Below are 9,637 nucleotides of genomic sequence, written 5' to 3' on the forward strand. Positions count from 1 at the left end.
GCGCCCCTGGCGTGGCGCTCCTCATCCCTCTATCGGCGAGCCCTTAAATTACTTGCTGGAGACTCGCACAGGGGCGCCACACCACCCCCTTCCTAGTGACAGAGGCAATCTGGCATGACAAAAGAAAGAGAAAAAAAAAAGAAAATTTAAATGCAAACAAAATTAACCCACTGAGAGAGACAATTTAAGGCAAAAAATCCCGGAGGTGCTCAGGAAAGTGCACTCTTCTTCCCGATCGGGTCGTCTGCCCTTCCTTTTCGGGTGCTGTGGGCACTCTGAGGGGTTCCCCCTGTGGTCCCCCTGACGCTATGACCCCCTGTGGAGGTATCAATGGTGTCTCAGGTCGTGGTGGCCGCAGGATGGTACTTGCTGGTGCAGCTGGTGTGGCCACTGTTGGGTCATCGGAGGCGATGAAAGCGGGCTTAAGGCGGTCAATTGAAACATTGGCCTCTCGCCCACGGATCCTCAGGGTGAAAAATTTGTCATGCCTCCGAAGGACTTCAAAGGGGCCCTCATATGGCTGCTGTAATGCTCCGCGTGTGAGATCACACCTAACAAAAACAAAGGGAGAAGAGAACAAGGATTTAAATACAAATGTTGATCGTGCTCCATGGCGCGAAGCAGGTTGGGGACGAAGGCTTTGCATATGCTGCCGCAGCTGGACCACATAGTTGGTTTGGTCGTCTATGGTGTGGCTCTCGGTGGGGGAAAGGAAATCTCCTGGTAGGCGAAGCGGCTCTCCATATACCAACTCTGCTGATGTGGTCTGCAGGTCCTCCTTCCAGGCGGAGCGGAGGCCGAGGAGGATGGTCGGAAGAATATCCACCCAACCCTCAGTCTCATGACTGCGGATGGCGGCTTTCAGCTGCCGATGGAGGCGTTCCACAAAACCATTTGAGGCCGGGTGGTAAGCCGTCGTCCGCAGGTGTACGGCTCCGGAGAGATCTGCCAGTTGTTGGAAGAGCTGGCTCTCGAATTGGCGACCCTGGTCGGTGGTAATGCGCTGTGGGACGCCAAAACGAGCGATCCACTCGCGAAAGAAGGCTTGGGCCACCGTCTCCGCCGTGATGTTTGCTATGGGGATGGCTTCCGGCCATCGGGTGTAACGGTCGATGACAGTGAGGCAGAACCTACAGCCCCGGGAGTGCGGTAATGGGCCCACAATATCCATGTGGACGTGCTCGAAGCGGTGGGAGGGTGTTGGAAATGTACTAATAGGGGACTGCACATGGCGTGTTATCTTCGCGCGCTGACAGGGGAGGCACTCTCTTGCCCAAGAAATGCAATCCTTCCTCATGAAGGGCCACACGTAACGGGACCCGACCAGGCGCGAGGACGCCTTTCCACCCGGATGGGACAAGCCGTGAAGGGAGAGGAAGACTCGTCGGCGTAACTGGGAGGGCACAAAGGGGCGGGCTTTCGAAGTAGAAACGTCACAGTACAGGGCCACTTCACTGTCCGGGAGTAATACTTGTCGCAGGACGAGCGAGGAGGAATTTGAGCGGAGCAGCTCGGCGAGTTCGCTGTCACCCTCCTGCGCTACAGCGAGTTCATCGTGACTGACGGCGGCGGTGATCTCCTCGATCCGAGAGAGAGTGTCGGCCACTAAATTGTCCTTTCCAGCTAAATGGCGTACGTCTACGGTGAACTGAGCGATGTATGTCAGATGACGGCACTGTCTTGGCGATGTTTTATCATTCTTCTGCCGAAAGGCAAAAATGAGGGGCTTGTGGTCAGTGAATACACTGAATTCGCGGCCTTCGACCATGTGCCGGAAATGGCGCACAGATTCGTAAATGGCCAAGAGCTCCCGGTCGTAAGGGCTATAATTTTGTTGCGGCTTGGTCAGCTTACGGGAAAAGAATGCTAAAGGTTGCCAACCTAAAGGGGTCTTCTGTTGGAGGGCTGCTCCAATTGCAAAATCCGAGGCATCCGTGAAAAGGGCTAATGGTAGAGTCACGTCCGGGTGTGCGAGGAGGGCTGCATTTGCTAAACTGTCTTTGCAGGCGTCAAACGCTTTCCGTAACCCCGGTGTCCACGAAATGCGGTCCTTCCCCTTAGCCCCCCCGCGTAGCACTTCACTTAAAGGCGCCTGAAATTTAGCCGCGCCTGGTATGAAACGGCGGTAAAAGTTCACCATGCCCAGAAACTTTCTTAAATGCTCCACCGTTTCTGGCAAGCCAAAACCCGTTATCGCGTCCACCTTTTCCGGTAAAGGCGTGTAACCACTGCCAGACACACGATAACCGAGGAAATCCACCTCCGGCTGCCCAAAGACGCACTTAGATGGGTTGATGACTATCCCGTACTTACACAATCGGGCGCATAGCTGTCGGAGGTGATCTTCGTGCTCCTCTGCGGATTCCGATGCAACCAGGATGTCGTCGATGTACACGAAGCAAAACTCTAACCCCCGGAGGACCTCGTCCATGAAGCGTTGGAATGTCTGAGCGGCATTTCGTAGTCCAAACGTCATGTACGGGAATTCGAACAAGCCGAAAGGTGTTGTGATGGCTGTTTTCGGGATGTCATCTGGGTTGATGGGGATCTGGTTGTACGCGCGCACAAGGTCAACGGTGGAAAACACGCGGTTTCCGCGGAGGTTGTGGGCAAAGTCTGCAATATGCGGAACTGGATATTGGTCAGGTATCGTCCGGGCGTTGAGAGCCCGATAATCACCGCAGGGCCTCCACTCATCCCCCTTCTTCGGGACTAGGTGGAGGGGGGATGACCAACAACTCTCGGACGGGCGCGCCGTACCAGCGCGCAACATGTCATCAAACACCCGCTTAGCGACACGCTGATGATCCGGTGCGAGTCTTCGCGGTCGGCAAGAAGTGGGTGGTCCGGCTGTGGTGCGAATGTAGTGCACGGTAGAATGTAGGGGATCTCTAGGGGCACCAGCTGGGCGCGTAATATCCGGGAAACAAGCGAGAATGCGGTGAAATTTGTTGTCGCTGCTTACCGCTTTGACGTGTGGGAACGGTTCCCGCACGGCTTTACCGCTCGCTTTAAGGTGGGTGGTGCCGTCGATGAGGCGTTGGTTCCTCATGTCCACTAGCAGTCCGTAAAAACGGAGAAAATCCGCACCAATGATGGGTTTGGACACGTCCGCCACCACAAAGCGCCAATTGAAGTCCCGCCGGAGGCCAAGGTTTATACATAATTCCAGCGCTCCATACGTCGGGATGACACTTTCGTTCGCAGCGAAAAGTTCATAAGTGGACTTCGTACGGGGGCCTCTCACTAGAGCGCGAGGGTATACACAGAGGTCCGAACCCGTGTCTACAAGGAATTGCCGCTTAGTGCTCGCGTCTGTGACAAAAAGGCGGCTGACATTCGGGCGGTAGTCGGTGGCCGCGTTCACCGACGGCCCTATAGGTTTCCCGCCGCCGTGTAAGAACACGGGGATTCGCAGCGGTGAGCCTTCTCTCCGAAGGTATAGTGGTACCAGCACATGTCCGACTCCCTATGACGGGAGCGGCGGCGAGGGTTCCCCCGGGAATGGCTGCGGGACCTCGGGCGGGACCGGTTATCCGTAGGACCGGAGATTTGCGCTGTGACGGCGGTGGCCATGTTTGTCATCTGCGTCATCAGGGCAGCGACTTGTTTGGTTAGTTCCTCTACCCGCTGGAGGAGGGCGTCGTTATCGGCGGGGGCGGTTGCGCTGGCCACTTGGGGGTGGGGGGTCACCCTCAGAGGAAATATATGAAGAGCGCTTATTATAGCTGCGCAGTAGCCGGGATGTGAGGACAAGATTGAAACCACGTGACTCCGGGGAAAAGTGCGGGAAATTTGAATACGCTTGAGCTACTTATAACACTACTACGTACGAATATGCACACGATTTGAAATTAAAATATGACGAGAAGTTAGCTCTACGATATTTTAAATGAATGTAGGGTTAATATATTACTGTGTCCAACGTGTTTTCAACGTAAGATCCTTATCATTAGCATGCTTGCTGAAGGATTTCTTCCCAAATGGAAATAAATATTACCAATATTACAGCAATGAAGTCGACGTACGATTGGACAACTCATCCACTGAGAGATATTTATAATTGCAATTTAAGGAACTTCGAAAATATCATCACGGTCTTAAGAAGCTGGTATAGTTTTAAAGATGTAAGGTTGAAATGAAATAAAAGGTATTTAACATTTGACACAAGATTAACCCTATCCGAAAAATGCTACACTCAACTTAAGGTATTCAGCCGTTTAAGGACCAGAAAATTTTTAATAAAAATTATTAATGACAAATTAATTACATTAAAGAGAGAGAAAATAATTTTTGCATCAGTAAAAATTAATAGGAAAAAGGTCAAGCAGACTGATTTAGATGAATTCAGAAATCAAATAACTAAGGAAACATTGCAGGGAAAGTGCAATTAACCATGCACAAAAACCTTGTTAAGTTAATTAAGGGAGGCATTATTTTGAAAGAGAACACAAATTAAAACTCATTAAATCATTTATTAAATAACAACCAATCATCAGAATATAAAACATTAAGCAAGCTATGAACATTTGTGACAGCCACAGAAGCTCCAAAGTAATTCATTCACTGAAGTAGAATTTCAACTTCATAACTTCATTGACTGCAGCCCTGAAAGCAAAAAAATTGAAATATTAAAAGAAGTTCATCATGGATAATCATATAAAGATTATGTTAAAAGAGTTATAGAGTATGATGCTGAATGTTTTATTGTTTAAAGCCATTATGATTCATGGCATGTTTATGAAAATTATTAATATCAAACCAAATAGGTATGTAAGCAACTACATGAAGGACCTAACATAAGCAACTAAGGTAAAAATGCAATAAACTGTATGATTCTAATCTTGACGGCATAATTTATTATTAGGCAAGTCATGTTAATGTCCTCAGAAGTTAAACTCAAAAAAGGCAAAATGACTATGATAATTTTAAGCTATGATGACAAATAAAACAACTTTGAAAGCTACCGTCACAAATTAACAACACTAAAAATCCATGACTTAGGTCGTTAGAATATAATGAAATCGAATTGCCACAGAACGAGACTAAAAAAATAACAGCATGGAAATTAAAATGATGAGTCATAGCGAGGAAAAACATAACTGGTGAGTACTAAGTAAGTCGAGACAATATACTGATATTTGAAAGAAATTATGCAGTAAGCGAATAAATAATTGTCTGCGATAATATACCTTGTAGGGAAGGTATTGCAGAAGAATAATGTACCAAAAAAGGTTCAATGAAAATAGGAAAAGTAAGGTTAACAAAAAATGATACTTGATATATAATCATAAAACAATAAAAACACCAAATAAAATCCGTTACCAGTCATTGTCCACAGAAATAATCCTCACCGGAATACTGCAATATAAGGAAAGGGATTGAATACATGAGGACTGAAAACATTAAGCTCAATAACAATACTAAAAGGCACTTTAAAATCAAGTGTTATGATCATCCCAAAAGCCTGTCAGCACAAAAGAAGTGAAAGAAATATGGAAGTAGGCACTTCAGGTTGGATATGTAACTGTTTCTATGAGCATTCAAAACAATATTTAAACACACTTATAAAATCATGAAGCTTCAAAGCAAATATCATGAGCATCAACCAATAACCAGCACTGAAAGAAGCATAAGTGTGTCTATGAGATTTCAAAACAATATTCACAGGCCCTCATAAAGCATATTTAAAATAGAAGCAGGCCCTTAAGAATGGATCATTAAAAAAGTGTCTCTTTGCACTCAAGAACTAGGGCTAAACACAAATTAAACGAGCAGCTTCAAGCAATTGTCATGATAATCCTCTAATAGTCAGCACTAAAAGAAGCATATTAAAAATAAGCACTCAAAAACAAAGGCACAAGAACAATATAATGATGCAGCTTCAAAGCAAATTTCATGAGCATCCCCCAGTGCTCAGCACCATGGTACAGAAGCATATTTAAAATAAGCACTCAAAATTAAGTCACAAGGTCAATAGAATTATGCAGCTTCAAAGCAAATGTCATGAGCATCCCCCAATACTCAGCAGTTAAAGAAGTATATTAAACATATAAACAAGCACTTCAGGATGGATATTTAAGAGAAAATTTCTATCAGCACTCGAAAAAAATCCACTAGCAAGATATAATAAGGCAACGTTAAAGCCAAAGTAATGAGCACCCCAACTACTCAGCACTACAAGAAGCATGGTTAAAATAGAAGATGAACTTCTGGATGGATTTTTCATCCACAATAATCAGAACTAAATTAAGCATATTCAAAATAGAAGAAGGAACTTGAGGATGGATCTTTAAGTGTCTCTCTCAGCAGTCAAAAAGAAGGGCATAAGCACAAAATAATCAAGTCTCTTCAAAGCAAATGTCTTGGCTATCCCCCTATGCTCAGCACAAAAAGAAGCATGTTGAAAATATAAGCATGCACTCCAGGATGGATACATAAAAGTGTCTTCCAGTACTCGAAAACAAGGTCAAAAGCACTAATTAATCCATCAGCTTCAGCAAATGTCATGAGTATCCCCAATACTCCGCACAAAAGAAGAATGTTGAAAATAGAAGCAGGAATACAGAATGGACATTAAAAGAATGTCTTTCAGCACTATAAAAAAGTAACAAGCATAAAATAATTCCGGCAGCTTCAAAGAAAATGTCATGAGCAACCTCCCATGATCAGCAGTAAAAGTAGCACATTAAAAATAGAAACAAGCAATAAAGAATGGATATTTATGAGAGACAATGTCCATTAGTACTTGAAAACAAATCCAGAAGCAAGACATAATAAGGAAGCTTCCAATCCAATGTCATGAGTTACCTCAAATGCTCATCACAAAAGAAGGGTGTATAAATATGAATGGGCACTTTAACGTGAATATTAAAGAGAGAGGATGTCTATTAACAATTAAAAACATAGGCATAAGCAGATGAGGATGCCCCAAACAATCAGCACTAAATGAAGCATTTTGAAAATAGAAGGTGCTTCAGGAAGGACATACAAATGTATAATTGTCTGTTAGCACTCAAAAACAAGAGCATGAGCACAAATTGATAGAGCTTCTTCTGTCTTGAGCATCCTTCAAAACCCAGCACTAATAGAAGCATATCAAAATTAAGTACTCATAAGAAAGTCACAGGAACAATATAATAATGCAGCTTCAAAGCAAATGCCATGAGCTTCCCCAATACTAAGAAAAAAAAGAAGCAAAAGAGCATCTATGAGCACTCAAAAAAGATTAATATACACAAATAAAATCATGAAGCTTCAAAGCAAACACCATGAGCATGCCCCAATACTCAGCGCTAAAAGAAGCTTGAAGAGAAAGGAGCAGGCACTTCAGGTTGGATATTAAAAAGTGTCTATGAGCACTCAAAACAATTAGCACAATCATGAAAATTCAAAGCAAAAATCATTAGCAACCCCCAACACTCAGGAAAAAAAGAAGCGAAAGAGCATCTGAGAGAACTCAAAATAACTTTCACAAGCACTTATAAATCCCTGAATCTTCAAAGCAAATGTCATGAGTATTCACTAATACCCAGCACTAATAGAAGCATATTAAAAATAAGCACTCAGAAGAAAGTCACAGGAACAATATAATAATGCAGCTTCAAAGCAAATGTCTTGAGCATCCTTCAATACCCAGCACTAATAGAAGGATATCAAAAATAAGCAAATGTATTTAGCATCCTTCAATACCCAGCACTAATAGAAGCTTATCAGAAAGAAGCACTCAGAAGAAAGTCACAGGTACAATATAATAATGCAGCTTCAAAGCAAATGTCTTGAGCATCCTTCAATACCCAGCACTAATAGAAGGATATAAAAAATAAGCAAATGTATTTAGCATCCTTCAATACCCAGCACTAATAGAAGCATATCAAAAATAAGCAAATGTCTTGAGCATCCCCCAATACTCAGCACTAATATAAGCATATCAAAAATAAGCACTCAGAAGAAAGTCACAGGAACAATATAATAATGCAGCTTCATAGCAAATGTCTTGAGCATCCCCCAATACTCAGCACTAATAGAAGCTTATCAGAAATAAGCACTCAGAAGAAAGTCACAGGAACAATATAATAATGCAGCTTCATAGCAAATGTCTTGAGCATCCTTCAATACCCAGCACTAATAGAAGCATATCAAAAATAAGCAATCACACAATTTGATTTCCCGACAACGTGAAGATTTTCTTAGACAGAAAGAACTTACCGCATTTCATCGTTCAGCGAGTACGCATTTTTAACACGAGCCATTAATTATATTTACCAATTAAAAAGTATGTGACTTATAACAGTGGTGGAATCGCTTTAAAAATCAGCAACCAAGGATGTGGACAGAAGCACACATTTACGTTGTTAACCATGTGATCTCATCACCAACGTAGCTAAACACTATACTTAAACATATTTGTAGCAGGGTACTTCTAGCGGATAGAAATAAAACACATGGTACACATAAAAAAGAAATACTTACGAGTGGAAAGTAATTTTTCCTCCTTTCACGTACGATTCCGTACAATTCCAAGCGCAGCAATACATAACCATCTTACCGGTATATTTGAAGCTAATTAAGGCACAAAATAGGCGATGTATCGGCCCAAAGATTCTTCCGTGATAAGAACAATATCTCTTCTTCAACGTGAGGGCACTAGAATCTTCTACATAAAAATATTTATGCCGAATTCACTGCAAAATAGCATACCTCGTACAGAAATCCCATGCATTTAAATAGGAGATTCCAGCAAAAAGCCCCGATGACACGTGACCTACCCCCACCACGGCTCTTTCAATGTTGTCCGCATGCGCAGAAACCAAAAATCTCTCTCCCTATCCTTACTCTGAGGGGTCACCTCGTGCACCTTATCCGCCAAGGCGGAAAGCGAGTCTAGGTCCGCTCCGCTCTGTACGGACAAAATGGCGTGCATGTTGGCGGGAAGGCGATTGACCCAAAGGGTGCGAAGAAAAGCGTCCGGAACGACGCCGCCTGCGAGGTTGCGAAGGTGGCGCAAAAATTGAGACGGCTTTCGATCTCCCATCTCTTCATGCTCCAGGAGCTGTCGGATGCGCTGCTCCTGCGATGCCGTCAAGCGCCTGATAAGTTCCTCTTTTAGGCGAACGTATTTGTCTTGGGCGGGAGGGGAAGTAATTATGTCACTCACTTCCGCGGCATATTTATGGTCCAATTGTGACATAACGTAGTAAAATTTAGTGGCATCCTGGGTGATGCCGTTAAGGTGAAATTGCCCTTCCACTTGCGCGAACCATACCGCGGGATCCTCGGGCCAGAATGGGGGCACACGAATACTGATTCGGTCGACGGACGCGGCTGAACCTCCCTCCATTTTTGCAAGGGGAAATAAAAAATAATGGCGAAAATACAGGTCACAAACACACACAAAAATAAAACGGCGCACACGGTCACTAGGGGGAATAAGACGGCCCACGTGGTCGTTAACTTTATCGGGGATCACGTCGGGGTCACCACTGTAAGCCCGATGTACCGGGGATTAAGGTGTAAACATATTCCGGACACGCATTAATGTAAAGGGAGTTTATTGGCTCCAAGAAAAGAAAATATATTTTACAATACACTGTGACACTGTTAGTTATGAAGCACTGACACTCAGCCGACACGCGCG

At 44.1% G+C, this 9,637-nt stretch overlaps 1 protein-coding gene and 1 long non-coding RNA gene across 2 annotated transcripts in view; one reads left to right on the top strand and one right to left on the bottom strand.

Annotated features, from left to right (window-relative positions):
* Positions 1-9,637, top strand: part of LOC124162673 (4-coumarate--CoA ligase-like 5) — a 58,415-nt gene that overhangs the window by 31,970 nt on the left and 16,808 nt on the right. The gene's annotated exons all lie outside the window — the stretch shown is intronic.
* LOC124162675 lies at positions 4,456-8,835 on the bottom strand. Its single transcript, XR_006865645.1, has 2 exons — positions 8,473-8,835; positions 4,456-5,361 (listed from the first exon to the last, which is right to left on the bottom strand). It is a non-coding gene; the product is annotated as an uncharacterized LOC124162675 (long non-coding RNA).

Source organism: Ischnura elegans, chromosome 7, assembly GCF_921293095.1.
Source record: "Ischnura elegans chromosome 7, ioIscEleg1.1, whole genome shotgun sequence".
NCBI lineage: Eukaryota > Metazoa > Arthropoda > Insecta > Odonata > Coenagrionidae > Ischnura > Ischnura elegans.